The following is a 7,488-nucleotide window of genomic DNA, read 5'->3' as shown; positions in this document are numbered from 1 at the left end:
TTTCCTAGATGGAGCCTGTTGAGGCCAATTGATGCAACACGTACACATATCAACATCCAAGGCGCACGACGAACAAAATTATGATGCTCGAACTTAGAGATGGCAAAATGGATGTAGAATTCATATTTTATTTCGTCTCTTTCTCTTTCTCTCTCTCTTTTTTAAGGAAATCTAGCAAGGGTTGGCCCACGAATTTTCTAATAAATTTTTATTTTTTATTGCATAATTTTCTTTCCTTTCTTTTTCTTTTTATTTTTCCTTATTTCTCCGCCGCGGCTAGCCTGCGACACCCATAGGCGAGCTCAAGCTTTGCCGGCCTTGGGCGAGACCTTGAGGCTTGTCTAGCTCTGGGTGGTCGTCGATTGTCAAATGCCGCTTGTAGTCGGTGTCGGTTGTTGTAAGTTGTCACGGATGGTCTGCCGGTCACCGGTGCCGGCCGTTCATCCGCCCGTCGCCTGTTGATCGTCGGTCAAACGTCCGTCGATGGCTGATCGGTTGTCCTGTCACTAGACATGGCCGATCGGCAACTAGCGAAGGAAGAAGGAAATCCGGCAATTTCCTAAGAAAAAAAAGGAGAAGATTAAAAAAAAATTGAAACTTACAATAATTAAGTTTTTTTAATTGGATTAAATATGAATTTATATTATATGAAAATAGATCAAAATGGATTAAATAAATCAATATAAGCTAATTTATTTTTGACTCGACCACCATGAATTTCACAGGTCTACTCCAATCCGAAACACCTCCTTCAAAACTCCAAAGCCTCCGGGGGGCCGTCGCTGAAAACAGCATTGGACGATGATGGCTTCCGTTCCGTTTATGGGATTACCGTGGTTTGATTTGGAGGGAACGGGGAAAGAAAGGCGGGATCATTAAATGGGGGGGGTTGTGACTTGTACTGCGTGTCTTCGTCTATACAGACAAGATTAGCCGTCGCCATAAATGTCTAGGCCTGCTAATTTCTTCCTCCCTACTTCCATTGGGAATTTGCAGTCCCTTCTCTCTCTCTCTCTCTCTTCTGTCTCTTGCAATACCCAAGATACCTACGAGAATTTTAATTAATGATCAGCGCTGACCGATTTTGGCCTATTTCATCCGAAAGCTCGCCTAAAAAATAAGCCTTCTATTCACGTTTATAAATCAATCATCAATTTCTTTTGCAATCAATATAGGACAACCATAATAATTTCTTCCTCACACATCGCCCTATAAATCAGAGTTTTCATGTGATTATTAGGTCCAGACTTGTTAGTTGCTCTCAACAATTGCACAGCTTCCATTGCATTTTCATTTATGCAAAAATAAGAAGCAACAAAATCTGAGATTACCGAATATAGGGAAGTCAACGAGAGATGAGCATGATGAATCGCCCTTCTTGTTTTCGTTAGGACATCTTACGGCTGTAACCCTGTGAAATGGAACATGAAACGTCAACCACTGGTCAACTGAAACAACTATGATATATGATGAGAAAATACCTTTCTTAATCGAGCAAACGAACAAACCCACTTCCGTTGGTGGAGAATTCAAGCCATGAACTCCAAATTTTCCCTGCGAGGCTGTGACGTACTTCCAGAAATGAAAATAGAAAATCACTGTCAATTTGGTGCCATAGATTTCGCTTTCAGTCCGGCCAATCTCCTGGAGCGAACAGACTATTGGGTCGATGGAGTCGATGTTTCGATGCGTAGGAGCAATCACAATCGACAATAAGAGTCGAAATTAGTAATTTGTTTTTAGGGGGTCAAACGAAAGTAGTCATTGAACTAGTGCATAATTTGAATAGGAGGAAATTTCGGATCGAACATGGCACGATAGACATTATGGTGGCATACAGTATACATGAAAGTCCTCTTGCTCCAGGTAAAGCAAATGATTTTTATGGCTTTTTGGTCGTGTCTCAATGGATATAGCTGCAAAAGAGCTAAGCTTATATTCCTTTTCGTCTCCGGGGACTGAACCAAAGTTACAATAAGACGCTGAGAAAGTTGTCTCAATGCAGGAGCTGAGAAGGCTGCTAAAATGTGCTTTATTTTCACATGAAATGGGACTCGTCAACATGCACTGTGCTAGTCAGACGTTAACATAATTTTGCATGAGTTTCATTTTCGGACCGCTCACAGATCATTGCTTGCTTCCCTGGGGAAAAGAGGCAACTAATGATGAAGATGTACAGCTGCATCAAATCAGAAAGATCATGCGTTGACCCGTTTTGAAACAACGCATTAGCATGCTTTGGTACGTTCTGCGTGTGGACAAAAGTATCGGACGCTCCTACTAGAGGGGGCCGGTTCGACGGAACCTCTGGTTCCGGTTCAGGAACCGGCGGTTCCGGTTCCAAAAAAAGGTGGAACCGGAACCGGCCCTTGAAGAGCTGGTTCCGGTTCCAGGTTTAGAACCGCCGGTTTCGGGCCGGTTCCGGTTCCAAAGCCTAATTACTCTTTTTATCAAACCTATTCCCTTTTTTTTTTTTTTTAAACCGGGTTGGAACCGGCCCGGAACCGGCGGTTCCGGGCCCACGGGTCCATTTGGCATTGTCTAGCTCCTACCACAGCTTGTCAAGGTCCAAGCCGATTCACCGATGCCGGGATCAACTGGCGAAACCAAAGTGTAAGACTCCCTCATGGCCGAGCGCCTCACCAGGTGCCTCTCGGGCCAGCCTCCCCCGTCTTCGCTTTTGGCCGATCTTTGGCCATCGCCGAGATTCGGTGATTGACCCGAGAAAGAAGAAGAAGAGAAGAAAATAAAGAAAAATAAATAAATTCACATTGGCGTCACGTGCGTCACGGTCAAAATTAGTCGAAAGGATTGAATCAACACAAATACAAAAGATTGATGACTAAATTGGCATAAAAGCAAAGAATTTGATTGGTATAAAAAAATTTATGATTGAATTGACACAATAAAAATATGTTTACGGCTTTTTTGGTAATTTTTCTCTCCAACTGATGTATATAATGTTAATGGCAAGGTGATTCGTGAGTTCTAGATTTGCCCATTCATGTCAAATAAACTTTCCCGTCGTCATAGAAATTCTTGACCAATGTGCTCTCCAAATTTATATTCGAGTTAAGGTTGAGTGGGCATAGCCATTTCCTCTAGAAAACTTTTGGGCTTGTACATCAAGTCAAAGTTGAGCAACTCGAATTTTTGTCCTTTTCTTCTGTGTCTCCACGCACACCGGTCAGGTGTCCGTCTCGTGATCCACTGAACGAGGCCAGGCCAAACCGGGACGCAATGATTTTTTTTATTAGGGTTTCCACACATTCTCATGCAACTGAGATTGACGCCATGCATGCCCTCTTCTGTAATAATGTACGTGCGATGTGCATGGATCGATGAACCGTCCATCTCAACTTTAGAAGCTCGATGGTGGGCATTATGCGTAATCTTATGATTTTGTCACTCAAAAGCCGAACATCCCGCATGATCGAGAGAACGCTTATCGCATTATTTTCGTCAAGTCAGTTTTGCCCTAGAGGGGTTTCATTATGAGGCCAAGAAGTAGATGCAAGTTTCCACAACCCTAGTCTTCCGGGAGATATACACATAAACAAATGTCGCCGCCTACTTCTTAGGTTTGGTACATCGGCAACGTTTAGATGTGTTTCTTGAGATTGGTGTGGCACGAGAGCTGTTGCTTTTTCGAACCTTTTCAAAATACGCCTTCCCGGTTTAGGTAATGGAAGATGTTACCCTGACGGTATTGTTAATTATTTTTGATCGCACGATCTCTCAATCAATAAGTGCTATGCAAAACACGGGATGATGGTATGTGGGTTTACGATTGAGATTGTATCGTCCTTAATAGTACCGTCAGGAAAGTATTTCCCTTAGTTAATTATGTGCGATAAACAAGGATTCGGTCTTTTTAAATTTCTCTATTACGTTAGGTCCAAGTCAAGAACGAGTCGAGAGTCGTATACATCAATTACGTGGAAAACTCGCGCACCAAAAGATGGAAATCTGCACAATAAAGTTGCGATCTTCGGATGGAACCCAAGCATTATGAATCTGTCGACACAAGATGATAGAGCTTTGATTATATTTATTTCGTTGGGACAGATACGGATAGTGCCTTGGACTGAGACTAAACATGTGCAAGTGTGTGTCCTGGCGCTGTGTCCAGAGGGGCAGTCCACCATAACCACCACACTTAAGTCGATGTAGGTCCATGAACATTAATCAAAAGAATAAATATAATAACATGGTCCTAGGCATATCTCCTTCGCATAATGGTTCATAACTTTAAAAAAAAGGGACGTGTATCGAACCAGCCGGCGACATAGAGACCTAATCAAAACTCTCTCTCGAGGGATTGTCTAGTTTTAGCGCCCGAGTCATGCTATGTTCCCAGACGAATCGCCGTACATATAAACATAAATAGGCGAGATTTCGGTTATTTCTTTGGAAATTTTAAGTTGGTAGATGAACGTGGATTGGTTCTTTATTATGTGAATTGGGCAGTCGGATGCATGATGTGGATGTATTCAATGTGGGGCGGCCAATGTGTCTGGGAAAAAGCCACGAATCATTTTCCAACATGAGGGGGCTTGTGTTGTAGGGGACAAACTTCGGTCCTTCATTATGAACTACTTTCATCCAGAAATAATTGTTGACCTTGCATAACGGAGAATAACCGCTATAAAATAAAGGGAAAGAAGATAGTAGCTGAAACCATATGATTATACTGTCTCGACCTACTTTTTGAAGAGGCATATGTTATTGTCCTCGAGTTATAAGCTGGGGTTGAGTGGCTGATATTGTCACTCAGCAAGAGCTGCAGCAAAAACGTTATTTTTATTTAAGGAAAGAAATGCATCAAAAGTCCCTACATGTTTGGCCCAATATACAATCAAGTTGTAAACATTTGAGAATGTATAATCGAATCAAAGAAAGTCAAGTTGGAGAGAGCAACGTCAGGATAGGAGGGGTGTTTCGAGGCCCACCCCGGATCGCCAGCGGGAGATGTGAGCCCTCGGGCCATGTTGGCTGGCGGTGGAGCCAACCGCGTACGAGGGCGCGAGCCCTTGCTCATATGGAGGCTAGGCGAGGGCTTACATGCCCTGGCCTACCCTCGATCAGGGTCCCCAACCCTTATCAGTGACTTCGGGTGAACAAATCGGTCTCATTCTCTCTCTCAGTCCTCCCCCAACAACCCCCCCAAAAAGGTTAGTTTTTTTTTGGTTAATCTCTCCTTGGTTAGATTATCTTTCATTTTTCCTTTTATTTGTTTTTCAAATTCTTGGCCTTTTATTTGACTTTTTTTAAATTACTTTTTTTTTCTTGGATTTTTCAATTTTAGGCTTTTCCTATCGTCGCGCCACATCAACTCCACGTCAAGCCACATATATGTAACACAATTAAAAAATTTGGCCGTGACCTCACCAGAAGGCCTGAATTGCACCCATCAAGAAATGTTTAGGACTTGATTGCACAAATTCATGCGTTTAGCACTGTCTGCACAGTACTTCCCATCTTAAAACTAATGCAAAACTTTCGTGTGAGATTCGTTCTACATAATAAATGTTCACGTTCCTTGTGAAATTGACATTCTGCACGTAAGAAATCTCTAAATTTCTCTTTCAGACATAATGATAGGAAAAGAGTATCTATCAAGGCCGAGCAGAATGCGTTGCTAATTAGCTGGTCGCACGAGGAGAAAGCGACCGAACTTAACTGTTGGGGACAGGGTCATTCGGGGCAACACGTAGACGAAGTATTGGTCGCTCGATAGGAATGGGAGCAATTATGAACAGTAATGACCAATGAGTCCCGACCACCCCTCTCTTCCAATTAAGACAAAACGAGCCACACCATTGACTTTTACACGTCGTAAAGGCCAACGAAAAGTCACCGTTAATTAGGGCTAGATCGATGTTAATAATGGGAGCTACTGCTAGTCACCCCTAGGGTTTTAATTCTTTGTTTTGGCAGGCTAGAACGAATGTCAAAGTTAATATTGAAGTCGGCGCTGACATTCACCGATGACAACATTATATTCAAGCGATAGGTTCGTAGGGATGGACAAAAGTCGTGTCACATTCGACAAACCTAACCAAGAATGTGAATCAATGGAGTTTGGTTTGGTTTCAATATGGAAAGAGGTCTGGTTTGGTTTGCAATTGAGCCAAATATATATTCCATGGGATTGGCTCATCGGTTAAGAATTTGAGTGGCTTGTCCTCCGGATAGCGTACTGCATATGTTCGATTCTTTGCACGCCATCTAGTGTGACAAATTTCATGATTAGGTCATCTGCCGTGGTTCAAACGATCTATGGAGGTACTGAATTATTTCATTGGCCCATTATTTACCTACTTAAGGTGGAGCTTTTTGTCATATGAAAAGAATGACTTGAGAATACATCCATCCAATCATGTGAGTTAAGACGAGTCCGATCATAGCAATTGAGGATATTGTCCTCAACTACCACAAAAAAAAAAGAAAAAAAAATCTTGCCACATTTGATTGCCTACACTTGTAAGAATATGCATTGATCGAGTAAATGAACATGTGAGGTGCATCTTTTAAGTTGCCCGTCAAGACGTGAATATTAAACGTGTCGCCTGTGCCCATCTGGATATGATAGACGACAAAATTAAAGGACGGTTTTAACCTATGTTTGATGCAATGATTTAGACGATGGTGCATGATTTTTTTTTCAACCTACCAAAACACTTTTATTAGGCTTAATAGTCGTTCATATGGAAAAAACATAAAAGTGTGAATTCCCTCGCTCTTTTCAACCGCGAAAAGTTGGCGTGTCGATGAGGAATTCACGACCAGAAAAGGCTGTGTGTATCCTACAAACTCTTCAATCAGGAAGGTCTCCATCATGACCAACATGAGGTTTCCGCTACAGCAGACAATTACCAAACCCCGTTTCCTCTCCTCTACGACTTTTGCTTAATTTCGTTTTTATGCACTAAACACCCCCTTGGGTAATTATATCGCTAATCAGTTCATGACCTCATGTTATTCACGACCTGACGTGGTTAGACCTTATAGTTCGCGTCTTTAGGTAGTGCAAGACAACGCTAATCATATTGTCTGTAGTTAAGAATGGTGTAAGGACATCCGGCGTTTCATAATGCTAAGTGGGTTGCCGGTTGTCCACTGTTCCTCTCCTTTTGCCTTAGACGTTGGAGGAAACCCAAGATTATAATCTCTAATTTTATGCTCACAAAGATCCTCGATAATAGCCTTTTGGCGTCCTGCGAAGAATTCTTTCGAAGTTTCGAGTACGTAAGGAAGAATGCTAAGATCTAGTCCAAATTTTTTTAATCATGTTTGCCTAAGGCATACATCTCTTTAAATAATTAAGCACATCGAAAAGGACATCAAACTGTTAGTCTGCCTCTAATATTTAAGTCGAGTTGATGACAACGGTCGGAAATTAACTGCGATCAAGAAATTACAAATGTATTTTTCGTATATCACTAACTTATGCCTATATCTTTTGTTGATTCTTTCTATGGTGTG

The sequence above is a fragment of the Rhodamnia argentea genome, chromosome 2 (genome assembly GCF_020921035.1).
Source record: "Rhodamnia argentea isolate NSW1041297 chromosome 2, ASM2092103v1, whole genome shotgun sequence".
NCBI classification, from domain to species: domain Eukaryota; kingdom Viridiplantae; phylum Streptophyta; class Magnoliopsida; order Myrtales; family Myrtaceae; genus Rhodamnia; species Rhodamnia argentea.
This window is presented reverse-complemented; position numbering follows the sequence as displayed.